At 32.8% G+C, this 19,967-nt stretch overlaps 1 pseudogene; it reads right to left on the reverse strand.

Moving 5' to 3' along the window:
- LOC140178435 (rust resistance kinase Lr10-like) lies at positions 1-13,961 on the reverse strand (annotated as a pseudogene).
- Between the last annotated feature and the right edge of the window lie 6,006 nt (positions 13,962-19,967).

A 19,967-nucleotide genomic window follows, 5' to 3' on the forward strand; every position in this document is an offset into this window, starting at 1 on the left:
TTATTTAGCAGCGTCCCCTAAAACCGCCACAAGAACCGCTGCCAAACGGGTACATCTTGCAGCGGTTACCGTAAAACCGCTGCAAAATAAGCTCATTTGGTAGCGTCTTTTACAACCGCTACAAGAAACGCTGGCAGAATCTATTTAGCAGCGATTTTATAAAACCGCTGCTAAATAACCGCTGCTATCTGCCGGTTTTCTTGTAGTGTATGCTTGATGGTTGTTCCTCAAGAAGTCATGGATCCAGGTAGAGAATAATTAGATTATGATATTAGTTTAACTAAAAAAAATTACAATCCGTCTATAATGAGGAACTAAGTGCTCTACTTATGTTTGATTCTCTTATTGAAGGCCTTGCTGGTTTATCTGTTACCTATTGACTCAATTTGAACTCGATAAACACTATGGTGATTCGCCTTCTTTGTGACTTGGAGAACAAGATGATATCAGTAGAAAGAATACTTTAAGGTAGCCTTTGTTTTCGGAGACAGGACACAGAGACATGGACAACGCTTTTTTAAAAAGTGTTTGGAAGCAGAGACATGGACACTTGACATATTGTCTCTGAGACGATTTTTTTATACTTTTGTGTCCACTCTTTTACGAAAGGACAATGATGGATACTGAATTTGGAAAAGTGGACACGGACTTTTTATAAATTTTGTTTTTTTTTTGTTTATGGATATTTTTTATTATTTCACTATTATCCCTTTTTATTTTTCCTATTGCGTTATTCTCAAAGAGGTACTTTCTTCTTCCTGCTCTTTCTCTATCTCTTTCTTTTTCAGGTACTCTCTCCTCTCTGTAGAATTTTTTATTGGGGTAGATAATTCTTTTCCTTTTATCGTTTTTACTTCAATACTATTTTAACATTATATTATATTATTTGATTTGTAATAAAAATAATAACAAAAATAATTAATCTTAAAACTTTTGAAAGATAAATATTATCAAAAGTAAAATTGATCTTTTAAAATGTTAAAAAATAATTTATAAATTATAATTGATTTTATATAATTTAAAGAAAAATCAGTTTTTAGATAAAAAAAATAGTTTTCTAAATAAAAATAAATTTTTATGTGCAAAAACTAATATTTTTTCATGTAAAAAAGGATTTTTTTCAAAACTAATTTTTTATTTAAAATTAATTTGGCTTATTAACCTAAACAAAATTTTTTATTAATCAAACTCAGATTTATTTTTTTTTGTTAATCTTAACCATATGTATTCCTACATATTAATAATAAATTTAAAAATAAAATAATTATATTTATAAATTTTATTTTAATATAAATACTAATATATTCTTTTATTAAAATTTTTTGCCTCTTCAAATATTTTTTTCAAGTTCCGTCTGTACTCCTACGTATTCTCATTTTTTATTAAATTAATTTGTATTTGATGTAGAAAATTTAGAATTATAGGGCTATTTTAGTCATTTTATATAATATTTTAGTCTTGTCCATGTGTATCCAAACATAATACTAGACATTACATTAGTGTCTTGTCCATCGTATCTAAACACAATACAAAAAGAATCATTTTTAGTGTCTCTATCCTATTGTCTCCATCTCAGTGTCATGTTCAATTCCTAGTGAACCTCCCTTTGTTGTACAAGAAAATAGCCCAAGCCCTTCTTGACCATCATATGGAGAAGTTGATATATGCAAATTGCAGGTAATTGAAGATAGAAATTAGTTTGACATCTTACTCAATTTTAAATTCATGTTATGATTTTGTCTTCTTAGAGTTCACTTTTTCAAAGTGATTAGTACTTAAAGAGAGTTTATGCTATAATACTTGTAATGAACTAATGATTCTTTGATGAAGGTTCGTTATGCTCCACACCTTCCACTTGTTTTGCATGGCCTCACATGCACATTTTATGCAGGATTGAAAACTGGCATTGTTGGTAGAACTGAAAGTGGCAAAACAATTCTCATACAAACTCTCTTCCAAATCATTGAATCGGCTGTTAGAGAAGTTGTGATTGATGGCATCAACATCTCTTCAATAGGACTTCATGATTTGAGGTCTAGATTAAGCATTCATCCACTAGATCCAACCATGTTTGAAGGGACAGAAACAATCTGGATCCACTAGAGGAGTACACTGATGAACAAATTTGAGAGGTTGGTTTGTTATAATCCAAATCACCCGAACTCCCGTTTCCACTTCAAAACCCCAGAAAAAAGGAAAAACCACACTTGCACTAATACCATTGCAAGCACAATAGTGTATAAGCCAAAGAATTTTACAAGAAGTCGCGTTTATCATTGCAAATAGTATGACATTTGAATTCGACCTTAATACGGTACCTATGGTAGAAGGTGCTGATGAAGAATTTAAACAACAGACGGATTCACCCGACGAGATTGTTGTTAGTCAACCAATTTTCGAGAATATGAAAAACACACTAGCTTTGATGAGGTATGGTAATAAACTGATTTAATTTTTTTTCGTGCTTTTATGTGCATTTATAATTATATTGTACTAACTAAGTTCATACATATAACATTCATACGTTCATATACATAACATCCATAATTAAATACAACTAACATCTAAAAATTAAATTTATGTTTATTAGATATTACATCCATACACATATCATTTTTTAATTATTGCATAAGTAACTATAAATTTAACACAGATGTTTTTAAATTTTATCATAATTGAATTTAAAAAAATATCAAATTCTTAAATTAATTTATTCAATTGATAAATTTACTCATAACATCCATAAATTCATACACATAGCATCCATTATTTCATGTTAATAACATCCATAATTTGTACTCATAATATTCATAATTTCATACATATGATGTCTATAATTAATAAATTTTTATAATTAATATTATCAAATTTTAAACTATACATCTTATTATATTTTTCAAATTATCTTATATGTGTACTTGGTCATGATTTTAATTATTTTAATATTTTTATTTAATATTCATATGTATGCTTATTTATTGATTTTAATATGACGAGTTAATAATTATTTTTAAAAATTTATTTTTAAATTTTTGTTTATATTTTATATTTTATTTTTAATAGTCTATATGTAAAATATAAGTTGTATAGTAGAAGTTGTTAAAAATTTTTAATTTAATTTTCATAATTTTTACAGAGAATTATTGTATTTTAATGGATAATAATGTGATTGAGAGATGTTAAGGATTTGATTTGGAAGAAACTGAAATTAATTTTGGAAAGAACATTAATGAATCCAAATAAGCAGCAAAATAGCAGGTGATAAGGAGGTGTATATCACTTACTTATCGAGAGAATGAGAATTTTTATGTGAGATTTTTATATTATAATTATTTTTTGACTACCTAGCATCACTCTTCATTCACCTCTCAAGTCCAATCTGTTTTACTTTTAATTTAAGAATAATAATCACTGACTTAATAGTATATATCTACACTATATATTTATACTAACTACCAAAAATAAGGGGTTTAGCCACGGAAAAATTAGTGGCTAAACTCCAAAAAAATTGTGGCAATTATGCTTTCGCAACAAATGAACCTCCGTGGCTAAAGAGGGCGACGCGTTTTTAATTAGCTACACTTTTTACTCCAATAGCCACAATTTTAACACCCGTGGAGACATTTTGTTAGCCACAACTTTAGCACGTTTAGACACACTCTTTTCCGTGGCAAAATAAAAGATGCATGCCATGTAAGAATCCACGTTTTCGCGTAAAACCGTTTTAATAAAATAATTTTAGTGCTCGGAAAAGATTCAAAATTTAGAAATTTTAATTTGAAAATAAAAACGCGAAATTTGATTTCAGTGAATTTTTCTGAGTTGGAAAATGTATTTCTTTCGAAAATTTTTTGTAAAAATGCGTACTGACACTTAAGCTGGTAATACCGGCTCTAGAGTGTCCAGTGTCGCGTATTTTGGAAAATAATATTTTGAAAATTGATTTATGGTTTTTGAAAGGAGAAAAATAATTTAGAATCGAAGACCGGACACTAATCTTAAAGGTTTTGGTCCAAAGTGGGCCAAACGGACAAAAAACGCTAACGAATTGGACCGGGTCCAAACCGGATCCAAGGTCCAACATATATAAGCTCATTTAACGAGCTTTGAACTCATTCTTCCAGCCCTAAGAGAGAGAGGGGCGCAGCTGCCATGAGAGAAGAGGGAGAAGAGAAAATACTATTCGCTCTCACCTTCTTTTGCTTGTAACTTGAGCTACGGACCTCCGATTGACGAGCCATTTGTGGCCACACGAAGCTCTCGATGAGCTCTTCCTTTTTATCTAAAGAAATCTGGTAAGGTCTCACATCTCATACTCCAATTTCGTGCCCTAAGTTCTGTTCATTTTTGGGGTTAGTTTTTGAGTAGATTTTGTGGTTTTGCTTGTTTAGGTGATCTCTAGTAGCGGGTAATTGATAGATTTTATCCCTACTCACGTTAGGTAAGGTAAGGTTTACTAAACCCTTGTGTTTAGTTGTTTTGTGTATTTTAGATTTTGATTTTGATGATATATGTATTGTTAGTGTGAGCCTTGGTGTTTGTTGGTGTTGGTTGAGGATTTGGATCAAGCTTGGTGGTTTCATTTTGGTGATTGGTGTGTTTGAAAATCGGCCAAGGTATGGTTTCGATTTCCTTTATGTAATATGTAATGTTCATGGACACTTAGGCTAGTGGCCCATAGGATAGTATTGAATTGGATATGTGGTTATTGTGGTATATGTGTGATGATGGTAATTGTTGAGGTTTATTGGTGCTAATGATGTATTATGATGTTGGTTAATGTTAGTTATTGTTTGGTGATAAATTGTTGGAATTGAAGAGGATTTATAGTGGTTGTTGATGTTGGTTGGTTGATGATGCTTGATGAATTGATGTTGTAAATATTGTCAAATAATGATATTGAGGTATGAGGTATATTGAATTTTGAATGAATGCATATTGTTGATTATTGGTACAAAGCATGAATGAGGTTGTTGATGAAGATTGATAGTGAAAGAATGATGATTGGTGAAGGTTTTGGTGTAAGATTGATTATAGTGTTTTATATTTGATGTTTGGATTGATAAGTGTTGAAGGGGTTGATAATTTGAGGTATTAAATGTTGGATGTGGTATAGTTGAACAATGATGGAAGTGGTGAGAAGTCATGTTGAAATTAATAAGGTTAATGAAAATTTGGAAAAGGTGAATTAGGTTGGATTTAGAATTGTTGAATGGTTTAGAAGGTTGTGTGAGTGAGAGAATGGTTGAGGTAGTGTTTGTATGAATTTTGGGACTGTTTTGGTTTGGTGGATATGTGATTGGATTGGTATTGGATTGAGATTTGGTTAAAATTGAGTTTGTGAGATTTTGGGTAAAAATATATTTTTGGTGAACTTAGTCTGATCATAACTTTAGCCTCGATTTTCAAAATTTGTTGAATTTGGTTTATATTTGAAGATTATTGAAAACCCTTCGATTTGATATAAAGTTTGCAAAATTTAGAATTTTGTAGAGGAAGTTATGATCATTTAAAGTTGGTGTTGAAAATATGAAATTCTGCAATGTTGCAGAATTTCAGGATTTCTGAGGTGTGCGCACGCACAGCCTTGTGCGCACGCACAACCCTGCAAAAATGTTATTTTGTGCGGACGCACATATCTGTGCGTACGCCCAAGCAGGGGAAAGGGCTCTGGTAGCAGTACTAGCATAGGTTGTGCGCACGCACATCAATGAAGAATTATGACCTGTGCAGACGCACAGCTCTGTGTGCATGCACAAGTCGAGAAGGGACGTCTGTTAGGGGCGCTCGCACAGCTTGTGCGAGTGAACAGACTTTATAAATTTTAGTACCTGTGCGTACGCATACCCTTGTGCAGAAGCACACGCCTTGTTTCTCAAATTTTATTTTGTTTTCAACTATCTCACCTTCCCGACAAGGTTGTACACTTCTATAACACTATTTTAAGACTCTTGGGCTTATTTTGGAGCATTGAAATATGGGAAAGGTCCTAGCGGTTTAAGTTGGGTTTTCTTTTGAAAAGTTAGCAAATGGAGGTTTAGGTTTTTGGTGTATTGCGGATGAGTTAGTTAAGAGAGAAGGACGAGTGGTGCATATGGTGATTGTTGACAATGACTTGGGAAATTGATGAACTAATGAGCTTGGAATGGAAGTGATGAATTGATGATGGTTATGATGAGTTGAAGACTCAAAGAGGAATGATGATCTTGTTGAATAATGAGAGTGTGCCAAGCACTATATCCTTGGGTTAAGTATGATAGTGTGCAGGGTATTATGTCCCTAGGATTGAATTATGATTGATAATCTTTTCTGCTGCAAGAGTGTGCTAGGCATTATATCCTTGGGTTATGCATGCAAGTGTGCCCGGCACTATATCCGTGGGTGAATAGAGTGTGTCCGGCACAATATCCGTGGGTTAATAGAGTATGTCCGACACTATATTTGTGGGTGCGACAGAAAAACGACATCCGAAAGGATGTGTCGGGTTGGCATTTATGGACCGACAAGTGATATCACGAGCCAATATGATAGGCATTCATCATATGCATCTTTTATGTGCTTGTTTGCTTTGATTACGGGAGTTTGTCTAATTGTATAACATGCCTAATTGCTTACTTGAACTACTTACTTTATATGCTTCTATTTGTGTTTTACTTGGTTGCATTAATTGTGATTGTCTGGTGCTGAGGAGGTTAGGTAGGCGGTGGCGATGGGATCGCACGGAGGTAAGGTTGGCGAAGGCTGTGGGACACAGCGGTGTGATTAGTGTTAGTTAGAATCCCCTAAGTGTAGATAACACTGGTTTATGGTTTAAGTTCTCTTATTTATTTTGTTCTAAGCTTGAATATCAGTATGTGATGTGAAGTTCTAGGATTGTCTTCGGCGTCCTGGAGCATTACATCTTACATCATTGGGCACTGTTACCATACTGAGAACCTCCGGTTCTCATTCCATACTTTGTTGTTATTTTTCAGATGCAGGTCGTAATCTACTTCGGTGAGATTGCGGATATGGTGACAGAGTGGAGTATGGTTTCTCCTTTGTTTAATTTATTTTACTTTATTATAGTTACTCTCACATCTTTTTGTATTTTATCTTTATGGCCTTAGAGGCTATGTTGAGAGATAGGTTGTATAAGCTGTTTTAATTCTAAAACTCTGTATCTTTTATATTTGTAACTAGTCGGTTTAAACTCCACAAGCTGCGGCTAGTTCCCTATGTTTATATTACTATATCTATACATTTGTTCTATTCTCTTGTACCTCTATCTTGTATCTTGTGCATTAGCTTCGTGTGAACGTTTCGCGCTTCTGAGATTCTGTTTTGAGCTTACTCCTTGATCAGGCTTCTAGATTATATTATTTCTTTCTATATATAAATATGTATAAGCCTTAGGATTGTCGTAACCTCTGATTAACCTTTGCCTTACGGCTAGAGGTAAGGCTTAGGATAATTGGGGTGTTACATGCCACACTTTACCCGTGACAAAATTGACTAGACTGGACTTTTTTGCCACACTTTTTTTCCGTGGCTAACAATAAAAGTTTAATTAAAAAAAAATATCATAATAAAAATGGTCTTTAATATAAAATTACATCATATAATATTAAAAAAATTAATCACATTCTTATACGTATTATCATAGTATAAAAATATAAAATTAACAAATACTTAGTATTAAAAAGCAAATATCCTAGATTAATGGATTTAATGTTAAAAAAATATCCAAATAAAACTATTATAAAATAAATATCAAACTTTGCTAAAATGATACAGAAAATTGAAATCTTGAAAGTAATTTTTTGTTACACAGACAATTCACATGCAAAAATATTTCCAAGTAAATAGCAAAAAATACACATAACTTCAGCCACTAAATTATACACCACTGAGTTATACACTCCGTCGGTACTCCAATTACTTTGTGTACTCCAATCAAATCTGCTAAACAAGATAGAGATCAAGAATTAAGCTAAAAAATTAATAGACCATGATTTGACTCATTCGAAGATGATAAAAAAATTAAGGTACAATACTTACTTCTCGGATGTAATTTGCAGTTGCTTTGCGGCCTTCAGTTGTCAGTTACATAACATCTTTCAAAATACCAATTGGTAATTTAGAATTTATCTACAACCAGTAACAAAAGAAAGAATGCATATTGGAATAACAAAAAGGTCTAAAATTAACTTTCATTGTTGACTAAAAGAAATATAAAAAATAAAATGATGCCATAAAAATCTTCTTCGCGATTCGAGTTTACCGATAGAATCCAATTCCACCGATTTTGCTTGCTTCTTCGGCGACTCAAACTGGCGGTACTCGATCGGCAAATCATGGTCCCTGCTTTTTCACAAAACGTCTGGTGTGATCGTACCCAGAATCTAAACAGTAACGTCTTGAGCAAAACGGATTTGCTCTTAAGGTTAGCTGGCTTGACCTGAGTGCAAGAGCTAAGAAATTAGGAGAACCTGAAGAAAATGTTATTAGCGAAAGGGAGTTGGCCGCATGTTATCAAATTGAATCAATTGCTAACAAATAGGGATTTGGGAAATAGTGGGAGGGAGTTATTGTTAAAACTAGGTGAGTGAGGCTACTAAATAAAAATTGCGCTTAACATTATCGCTCAAAATTTCATTCATCTTATTATAGATGTTAATTTGAATTTTGTTTAGTGAAGTAACTATAACTTTTTAATTTAGAGTAAAATTTAATTTTAATAAAAAATATCAAATTATAAAATTTATAATTTTAAACTATATTTCAAAAATTTCACATACTAATTAGAATTTAGAATTTTTACTCGTTGAATTTAAAAAAAATGACATCAGTAAAAATTAAAATAGATAATCTTAAAACTTAAGAATTTGATACCTTTAAATAGAAAAAAAAAATAAAAATTTTGTACATAGTTAAGAAATGAACTCCCATAAAATTAATTTTAATTTATTTTTTAAATTAAATTAATAAAATAAATTACGAGTAATTAAATTAGTTATTATTTCAATAAATCATAGTTAGTATTTTTTACTTTCTAAAATTAGTTAGAGAAAATTTATCAAAGATAAATATGTACTCTTTTTGTATTTTATTTTGGTATTCTTTTTATAATTTTAACATTTATTTTCAATTGAATCATTTTATTTTATCACCAAAGTCTCTGAATTAAGGCATAGCTAGTACTAAGTAAAAAAAAACACATGATTCATAGATATGGCCGAATTTAAGAATCATACAAAGTGAGAAAATTGCACATCATCAACAACATCTAAAATCAAACCATTAGCATACTTTATTAATTTTTCAGTGACAGCGCTCAAGAGAAGGGAGAAAAAAACCAACAATCGAAGAATTGGAAAAGCCTGCACCCTGATAAATCGAATTTATCTTAGGTTAGGGTTTAAATTTGGAAAAAGTATAAACTGTATAAAAATATTTTGAGAGGGATGGAGAAAAAAATCAAATTAAACGCGGAATTTGAAAGTGAAAATCGTTCGATTTTGCCACGATGATCATTGAGTCTGTGGTCATTGAGAGAACTTAGCTTAAGTTAGCCGCGAAGAAACAAAATCGTCGAAAAACTTCACAAAATTTGACCACAGAAATACAAGACGTTGCAAGTGATTACCACGATCATATAAATTTGTCACTATTTTTAGTTCATGAGTATCTTTCCATTAGTAACGTCCGTATTTCTGATTGTGTATATATACAATGAAAATACAAAAATGACCAATGTCTAATTTTTTTTTTCAAAAATACCTCTCGTAATATATAATTTACAAAAAATATCATTTCCAAGATTTGAACCCAAAAGTTTTGTTAAAATATTTAAATCATTTATCATCTTAACTAATTCAATCTTTATTATTTTCATATCTATTTATTAGTAAATAGAAGAGAATCAATAGGCACGCTATTAATTAAAAAGAAACTAAGAATCACATTGGCTTATCAATATTTGTTTGTCATGTCAGTTAATTATCTGTTATGTGTCCAGCATAATAATGATGGTGTCACATCATCACTATTGATATTTTAATGTCGAAAAGGAACAAAAGGGTTATATTAACATGTTTGGAGCTCAATCTCAGATTTTAATAGTACAATTAAAATTTTAAAAATTATTTTAGTATATAGAACATTAGGTCTAATCTTAAAGATTATTTTAAAATTTTAATCTCATAAAGTTCCTTGAACTAAAAATTTTAAGTAAAATACATTATAAATGTTTAAAAAACTCTATTTATTTTTAATAAAAAGATAAAATCTTTATTTTTTTATTATATCAAACATCTTAATAAATATGCTGTAAGCAAAGCAAAATATCTTTAAAATATTTATCATTTTTTTGTCTTAATAAAGTGCAAATACTTAGTAAAAAAGAAAAATAATAAATAATAATTTAATAAACAATTAAAGTAGATTAATGTATACTAAAAGCTTTTATAATTAGAATACTAAAAACTTTTTTTAATCTCTGATACAGTACATTCTGAATCATAATATGATGTTGATGTTTGGTCTAGCTTTAAATTAAGTTTTTCTTTACTGCTTGAATATAAAGAAGGCTTTGGAGGCATTGTTAGGTCTTCAACTTCTCCTTCAAGTATCTCCACAACTTGTTTCATTGAAGGACGATCAGAGAATTTTAATTGGATACATCATAGTGTAACAATGATCATTTTTTTTAAATATGTTCTTCTCATTTTCTGTGATATTGTGCACTTCTATATCTCTGCTGTTGCTGAATTGATTATAAATCCAAGCAGAAAATAATGTGCTGCTTGAATTTTCTGCATGCGGATTCAAATTCTTCCTTCTGTTTGTCATTTCCATAAACAACATTCGAAAACTATATACATCAGCTTTGTACGAGACTCCTCCGATATTGTTATAAAACAATTCGGATGCAGTGTATCCAATTGTCCCTCTTCTATCGGTCAAACTAACAATGTTATTATCTCTAGGATATAATTTTGCTAATCGAAAATCATAAACTTTAGGAATAAAATTTTTATCTAGAAGAATATTATGTGGTTTAATGTCAAAGTGCAAAATTTGCATGTCACACTCTTCATGAAGGTAAGAAATGCCTCTAGCAATTTCCAATGTTATCTCATATATTTTCTCATAACTTAAAAAAATATTTTTTTTAGAGAGAATATATTTATCAAGGAATCATTAGGCATGAAATCACACATTAGAGCACGTTTTGATTCTTCGACACAAAATCCAACCAATCTCACCACATTTATATGGTGAATTCTTTCTATGGTCATTATTTCACTAAAGAAATCTTGTTCACTAGATTTAGATGTATCTAATATCTTTACTGCTACAAAAGGTCCACTACGTAGCTTCTCTTTGTATACAGAACCAAAACCACTTTTATATAATTTTTTTTAAAAATTTTTTGTCATCATTTTTATTTCTCTATACGAATATTTTATTGACACCAGATTATTATTATTTTGTAAGAATATCTCGATATTCTTATATGATGATGTGTCTTCTTCGTCGTTGACAAATGATAAGAATTGAACAAAAGATTATTGTTCATATCAAAACTCTGAGTCTGGCTGCATTTACTGTGGTCTTTCCAACCATCATCCATCATCAATGAGTAGTTAAAAGAGTTTCAGAGAATTGATCTGAAATTATACATTCCTGAACAGATAGATTAACAATTATTATTGTCACTAATTACTGATGAAAATGAAAAAAAAATAACTGAAATAATAAATAAAGATAAATTCTATCCAATTTTCTTTAAAATAATATGTAATTTATTCTTTATGATGATAATATTTTAATTTAATAACTAACTATATTTATAACTTGAATTACTTTAATTTAATTAGGGTTAGTATTTTAACTATAATAAACTATTTTATAATTAAATTATTATTTAAAATTGATAATTATATAATTTTTTAAAATATTAATAATCAAAACTTATTCATTCATGTACAGTGCAATCGAGGAATGCTTATCATTATTACGTGTCTTTGGACTCCACCACGGATGCATATACAGATATGCAGAAAGTACTAAGCAATCTAGCTTCCTATACTAGTGGATAATATGACACTATTGTTCCCATTTTACTTCTTTAAAGTTGTGTATCATTATTTTAATCTCAAAGTGTTTTAATTTTTTGCATTAGGATCAAGAAATTTTATATTGGTTTTAGAGAAAAACATGCACTTCAGCCCTACTAATTTTAATTTTTATAATAATACTCTATAATAGTTGAATGATAGATATTCATGAGTCATTATATATAATTGAATTGTAGTACTGACCATAATCATTAGAATGATGAACATGAAATAATTTAAATTATAAATATAGTTAATTATTAGATTAAAATATTATCTAATTAAAAATTGACACATTATGAAAAATAAATTACTTATTATTTTAAAAAAATTAAATAAAATTTACCATAAATAAAAAATTTAACATCTTACCTCCACGAATAAAAAAAACACATAATTTGATAAAGATAAAAAAAGTCAAATTAGTAATCAAAGTACTAAAATATTTTTGTTTATGTATTCTATTATGATTGCACTATTTACAATTAATTTTATCATTTTAATTAGATATTATTTCACTCACATTTTTAATTTTAGCTTTTTGTTTATGTATTCTATTATTTTTTTTATGAAAAACTATATTAAGTATATTTATTAAATTAAAATAAAATATTTTTAATAAAGACAAATTATAATAATTATATCTAATAAAATTATTTTTAAAATTTAAAATAATTTTAATAGATATAAATATGAATTTTAATTTAAAAATGATCTCTTTAGATACTTCTAAAAATATTTATAAATTTTAAAAATTGTATATAAAATATAATCTATTTTTATATACAAAACATAAGGTTAAGTATTAATACAGATATTTCTTCTCAAAATTTTATTTTCTGTACTAAATATAATAACATTTAAATTCCACAGATGTAGATGAGAAGAAATATAATGATTTCTACCTTCAGTGAACCTCTGAAAGGATTTTCGAATTCCTACAATAGAAAAAAATAGTTATTATATATGTAGAATGAGTAGTTGTTTATCACAATGAACAGAATAATAAAAAGAGAGACTAAAAGAAGAGAGTGAGTAGTTGTTTACTGCAATAAATTGAAATTCCGAAGAGAGCGTCACAATGAGAAAAGAAGGAGGGATTCTGAGTGGTGTGGTTGAAGTAGAAAGTTCTAAATCTACAATGCTGGTGGTAGTGAATGTGCAACCATGACAACTCAAATCCGTAAGCCAAGGACCTGTGAATATTGGCGTATGAAACATGGGAAGGTAAGTGTGCAGATGTGGCAGCAATTAGCTTGACATGGCAACCAGACTTCCACTGTTTTGTCATTAAGTCCCTAACAACAGCATAGGTACGTGAATCCAAGCACCGATGATGAGAAAAAAAGGCTCATATTCACGTTGATATTCCGTGACATTAGTGTTGCAGCTCATGTATATTATGTGCTCAAACAAGGGATTAGAGGCTAAATCTAGGTATGATAGGTATATATAGTATGAATTATCTACACCTACAGAGTCCTGCAATTGAGTGGCATGGTATGCATTATTCACATCTTTCTGCTTCCAAGCAAATTCGTAGTCGCTAGCATCACTAAAATTGAATTTGTAGAGCAAGTGGCGAGGCAGGAAAGAGCAGTCGCACTCTTCAATATTGGGATCCACCAGCCTGATTGTGTAATTTTTGTAATTAATGGCTTCCACTTTGTACTTAACTTCCTTTGGTAACCACAACATGGCAACATTCTTCTCACATTCTAGCTCATACATGCTGATCCCGCAGTTCTTTAGGACGGCTTTCAATCGAAATGGATGGCTTATGTTGCTGAGTTTGCCACACCGTAAAATACAAGTTTCTTGGGAGAAGCACAAGCTTTTCTTGCTCCTTAATACCATAAACATCATCAACACCAACCAACTGCATGCTTTGAAAATCATCTCCGCTTCCAGGCTTATATATAGTTTGTGTATTATCTATAATAATTCAACTAGTCAGTGTTTCCTTCTAAACGTGCATCACTTTAGTTTAATGTAATAGTTGTAGTGGAGAAGAAGAGAATAGCACTCATAGTGGAGAATAAGGGCTGAACTAGGAAAATATATATAGGTCAAGTTTTGTTAATGTTACAAGTGTGAGGAGTGCATGAAGTTAGTCCCACATCAAAGAAAGCAAGGAAGAGTGAGGAGTTTATAAGATGAGAGACCCATTAACTTACTACTTTAAGGTTTTGAGTTAGATGTGGTGTATTCTCATCTTATATTATCTCACTTGATTCCTCACCGAAATCTCCCCGGTGGTCGGGAGCTCTCCATGGGCGGGCCAACAAGTGGTATCAGAGCTGATGGTTAATCGGTCTATTGGTTTTAAGGGGTATTCAAGGTAAAGCATCGAAAGTCTTCTTGTTAACTTACAACTTTAAGATTTTGAGTTGGATGTGGTGTCTTCTCATTTTATGTTATCTCACTTGATTCCTCCCCAAAATCTCTCTGGTGGTCGAGAGCTTTCCACGAGCGGCACAACAAGTGGTATCAGAGCCGATGGTTAATCAGTCTAGTGGTTTTAAGGGGTATTTAAGCTGAAGCATCGAAAGTCTTCCCGCCAAAAGTGGTTCGGGCGGCAGTGTGATGGACAAATACGCATGGTGGAGGAGCTAGAAAGAGGGGGAGTTGGCGTTTGATGTGGAGGCTCACGCTAGAGGGGGAGATTGTTAATGTTGCAAGGCTCTCTTCAATATTGGGATCCACCAGTCTGATTGTGTAATTTTTGTAATTAATGGCTTTTACTTTGTACTCAGCTTCCTTTGGTAACCACAATATGGCAACATCCTTCACACATTCTAGCTCATACGTGCTGATCCCGCAGTTCTTTGGGTCGCCTTTCAATCGAAATGGATGGCTTATGTTGCTGAGTTTGTCACACCGTGAAATGCAAGTTTCTTGGGAGAAGCACAAGCTTTTCTTTCTCCCTAATACCATAAACATCATCAACACCAACCAACTGCATGCTTTCGAAATCATCTTCGCTTCTCGGTTTATATATGGTTTGTGTATTATCTCTAATAATTCAACTAGTCCGTGTTTCCTTCTAAACGTGCCTCACTTTAGTTTAATGCAATGGCTGTAGTGGAGAAGAAGGGTATAGCACATTAGCACTCATAATGGAGAAGAAGGGATGAACTGGGACAATATATATAGGCCAAGTTTTGTTAATGTTGCAAGTGTGAGGAGTGCATGAAGTTAGTCCCACATCAAAGAAAGCAAGGAAGAGTGAGGAGTTTATAAGATGAGAAACTCATTAACTTACTACCTTAAGATTTTGAGTTGGATGTGGTATCTTCTCATCTTATGTTATCTCACTTGATTCTTCTCTGAAATCTCTCCGGTGGTCGGGAGCTCTCTACGAACGGTCCAACAAGTGGTATCAGAGCCGATAGTTAATCGGTCTGGTAGTTTTAAGGGGTATTCAAGGTGAAGCAGCGAAAGTCTTCTCGGCAAAGGTGGTTCGGGCGGTGGTGTGATGGACGAATACTCATGGTGGAGGAGCTAGAAAGAGGGAGAGTTGGTGCTTGATTTAAAAAAGATTAAATAAAATTTACTATAAATAAAAGATTTAACATCTTACCTTCACGAATAAAAGGAAACACATAATCTGAAGAAGAAAAAAAAGTCAAATTAGTAATCAAAGTACTAAAATATTTTTGTTTATGTATTCTATTATAACTGCATTATTTACAATTAATTTTAGCTTTTTAATTAGATATTATTTCACTCACATTTTTAATTTTAGTTTTTTGTTTATGTATTCTATTATGTTTTTTATGAAAAACTATATTAAGTATATTTATTAAATTAAAGTAAAATATTTTTAATAAAAACAAATTATAATAATTATATCTAATAAAATTATTTTTAAAATTTAAAATAATTTTAATAGATATAAATATGAATTTTAATTTAAAAATGATCTCTTTAGATACTTCTAAAAATATTTATAACTTTTAAAAATTGTACATAAAATATAATCTATTTTTATATCTAAGACATAAGGTTAAATATTAATACAGATATTTCTTCTCAAAATTTTACTTTCTGTACTAAATATAATAACATTTAAATTTCGTGGATGTAGATGAGAAGAAATATAATAAATTCTACCTTCAGTGAACCTCTAAAAGAATTTTAGTATTCCTACAATAAAAAAATAGTTATTATATATGTAGAATGAGTAGTTGTTTATCGCAATGAAGAGAATACTAAAAAGAGAGATAGAAAGAAGAGAGTGAGTAGTTATTTACCGCAATGGATTGAAATTCCGAAGAAAGCGTCACAATGAGAAAAGCAGGAGGGATTCTGAGTGGTGCGGTTGAAGTAGCAAGTTCTGGATCTGCAATGCTAGTAGTAGTGAAGGTGCAACCACGACAACTCAAATCCGTAAGCCAAGGACCTGTGAATATCGGCGTATGAAACATGGGGAGATAAGCATGCAGATGTGGCAGCAATTAGCTTGACATGGCAGCCAGACTTCCAACATTTTGTCATCAAGTCTCCAACAACAGCATAGGTACGTGAATCCAAGCACCGATGACGAGAAGAAAAAGACTCATATTCACGTTGATATTCTGTGACGCTAGTGTTGCAGCTCATGTATATTTTGTGAGCCTCCACATCAAGAGCCAACTCCCCATCTTTCCACCTCCTCCACCATGAGTATTCGTCCATCACACCGCCGCTCGAACCACCTTTGCCGAGAAGACTTTCGATGCTTCACCTTGAATACCCCTTAAAACCACCAGACCGATTAACCATCGACTCTGATACCAGACTTGTTGGGCTACCCGTGGAGAGCTCTCGACCACTGGAGAGATTTCGGGGAGGAATCAAGTGAGATAACATAATATAAAAAGACACCACATCCAACTCAAAACCTTAAGGTAGTAAGTTAATGGGTCTCTCATCTTATAAACTCCTTAGTCTTAATTGCTTTCTTTGATGTGGGATTAACTTCATGCACTCCTCACACTTGCAACATTAACAATCTCCTCTCAAGTGTGAGCCTCCACATCAAGCACCAACTCTCCCTCTTTCTAGCTCCTCTACCATGAGTATTTGTCCATCACATCGTCGTCTGAAACACCTTTATCGGGAAGACTTTCGATGCTTCACCTTAAATACCCCTTAAAACCACCAGACCGATTAACTATCGGCTCTGATACCACTTGTTGGGCCGCCCGTGTAGAGCTCCCGACCACCGGAAAAATTTCGCGGAGGAATCAAGTGAAATAACATAAGATGAGAAGACACCACATCCAAATCAAAACCTTAAGGTAGTAAGTTAATGGGTCTCTCATCTTATAAACTCCTTACTCTTCCTTGCTTTCTTTGAGGTGGGACTAACTTTATGCACTCCTCACACTTGCAACATTAACAAACCTTGGCCTATATATATTGTCTCAGTTCATCCTTTCTTCTCCACTATGAGTGCTATTCCCTTCTTCTCCACTATAGCCATTGCATTAAACTAAAGTGAGACACGTTTAGAAGGAAACACTGACAAGTTGAATTATCAGAGATAATACACAACCCATATATAAGCCAAGAAGTGGAGATGATTTTGAAATTATGCAGTTGTTTGGTATTGATGATGTTTATGGTATTAGGGAGCAAGAAAAGCTTGGGCTTCTCCCAAGAAACTTGCATTTTACGGTATGGCAAACTCAGCAACATAAGCCATACATTTCGATTAAAAGGTGACCCAAATAATGCGAAATCAGCATGTACGAGCTAGAATGTGTGGAGGATGTTGCCAAATTGTGGTTAACAAAGGAAGCTGAGTACAAAGTGGAAGTCATTAATCACAAAAATTACACAATCAGGCTGGTGGATCCCAATATTGAAGAGGGTGACTGCTCGTTCCTGTCTCGCCACTTGCTCTACAAATTCAATTTTAGCGATGCTAGCAACTACGAATTTGCTTGGAAGCAGCCGATTAACCCTTAAAACCACCAGGCTGATTAACCATCGGCTCTGATACCACTTGTTATGCCGCCCGTGGAGAGCTCTCGACCACCGGAGAGATTTTGGGGAGAATCAAGTGAGATAACATAAGATGCGAAGACACCACATACAACACAAAACTTTAAGGTAGTAAGTTAATGGGTCTCTCATCTTATAAATTTCTCACTCTTCCTTGCTTTCTTTGATGTGGGACTAACTTTATGCACTCTTCACACATGCAACATTAACAATCTAAAACCACCAGACCGATCAACCATCAGCTTTGATAACACTTGTTGGGCCGCCCGTGGAGAGCTCCCGACCACCGGAAAGATTTCAGGGAGGAATCAAGTGAGATAACATAAGATGAGAGGATACCACATCCAACTCAAAACCTTAAGGTAGTAAGTTAATGGGTCTCTCATCTTATAAACTCCTCACTCTTCCTTACTTTCTTTGATGTGGGACTAACTTCATGCACTCCTTACACTTGCAACATTAACAAAGCTCGGCCTATATATATTGTCCCAGTTCATCCCTTCTTCTCCACTATGAGTGATATATCCTTCTTCTCTATTATAGCCATTCCATTAAACTAAAGTGAGGCACGTTTAGAAGGAAACACTGGCTAGTTGAATTATTAGAAATAATACATAAACCATATATATGCTAAGAAGCGTAGACCATTTCGGAAGCATGCAGTTGGTTGGAAGTGTTGATGATGTTTATGGTATTAGGGAGCAAGAAAAGCTTGTGCTACGAGCTAGAATGTGTGAAGGATGTTGCCATGTTGTGGTTACCAAAGGAAGCTGAGTACAAAGTGGAAGCCATTAGTTACAAAAATTACAAAATTAGGCTGGTGGATCACAATATTGAAGAGGGCGACTGCTCTTCCCTGCCTCGCCACTTGCTCTAATAATTCAATTTCAGCGATGCTATCGACTACGAATTTGCTTGGAAGCAGCCGGATGTGAATAATGCATACCATGCCACTCAATTGCAAGACTCCGTAGGTGTGGATAATTCATACTATATATACCTATCATACCTATCATACTCCTCACACTTGCAACATTAACAATCTTCCCCTCAAGTGTGAGTGTCCACATCAAGTACCAACTTCCCCTCTTTCACTAGACCGATTAACCATCGGCTCTGATACCACTTGTTGGGCTGCCTGTGGAGAGCTCTCGACCACCGAAAAGATTTCGAGGAGGAATCAAGTGAGATAACATAAGATGAGAATAGACCACATCCAACTCAAAACCTTAAGGTAGTAAGTTATTGGGTCTTTTATATTATAAACTGCTCACTCTTTCTTGCTTACTTTGATGTGGGACTAACTTCATGCACCCTTCACATTTGTAACATTAACAATCTTCCCCTCAAGTGTGAGCCTCCACATCAAGCACCAACTCCCTCTCTTTCTAGCTCCTCCACCATGAGTAGTCGTCCATCAAACCGCCGCCCGAACTACCTGTTCTAAGAAGACTTTCGATACTTCAACTTGAATACCCCTTAAAACCACCAGACCAATTAACCATCGGCTCTGATACCACTTCTTGGGCTGCCCGTAGTGAGCTCCCGACTACCGGAGAGATTTTGGGGACGAATCAAGTGAGATAACATAAGATGAGAAGATACCACATCTAACTCAAAACCTTAAGGTAGTAAGTTAATGGGTCTCTCATCTTATAAACTCCTCACTCTTTCTTGCTTTCTTTGATGTGGGACTAACTTTATGCACTCTTCACAGTTACAATATTAACAATTTAAAACCACCAGACCGATTAACCATCAGATCTGATACCACTTGTTGGGCCGGACGTGGAGAGCTCCCGACCACTGGAAAGATTTCGGGGAGGAATCAAGTGAGATAACATAAGATGAGAAGAAACCACATCCAAC

Source organism: Arachis hypogaea, chromosome 14 (genome assembly GCF_003086295.3).
Source record: "Arachis hypogaea cultivar Tifrunner chromosome 14, arahy.Tifrunner.gnm2.J5K5, whole genome shotgun sequence".
In the NCBI taxonomy this organism is placed as follows: domain Eukaryota; kingdom Viridiplantae; phylum Streptophyta; class Magnoliopsida; order Fabales; family Fabaceae; genus Arachis; species Arachis hypogaea.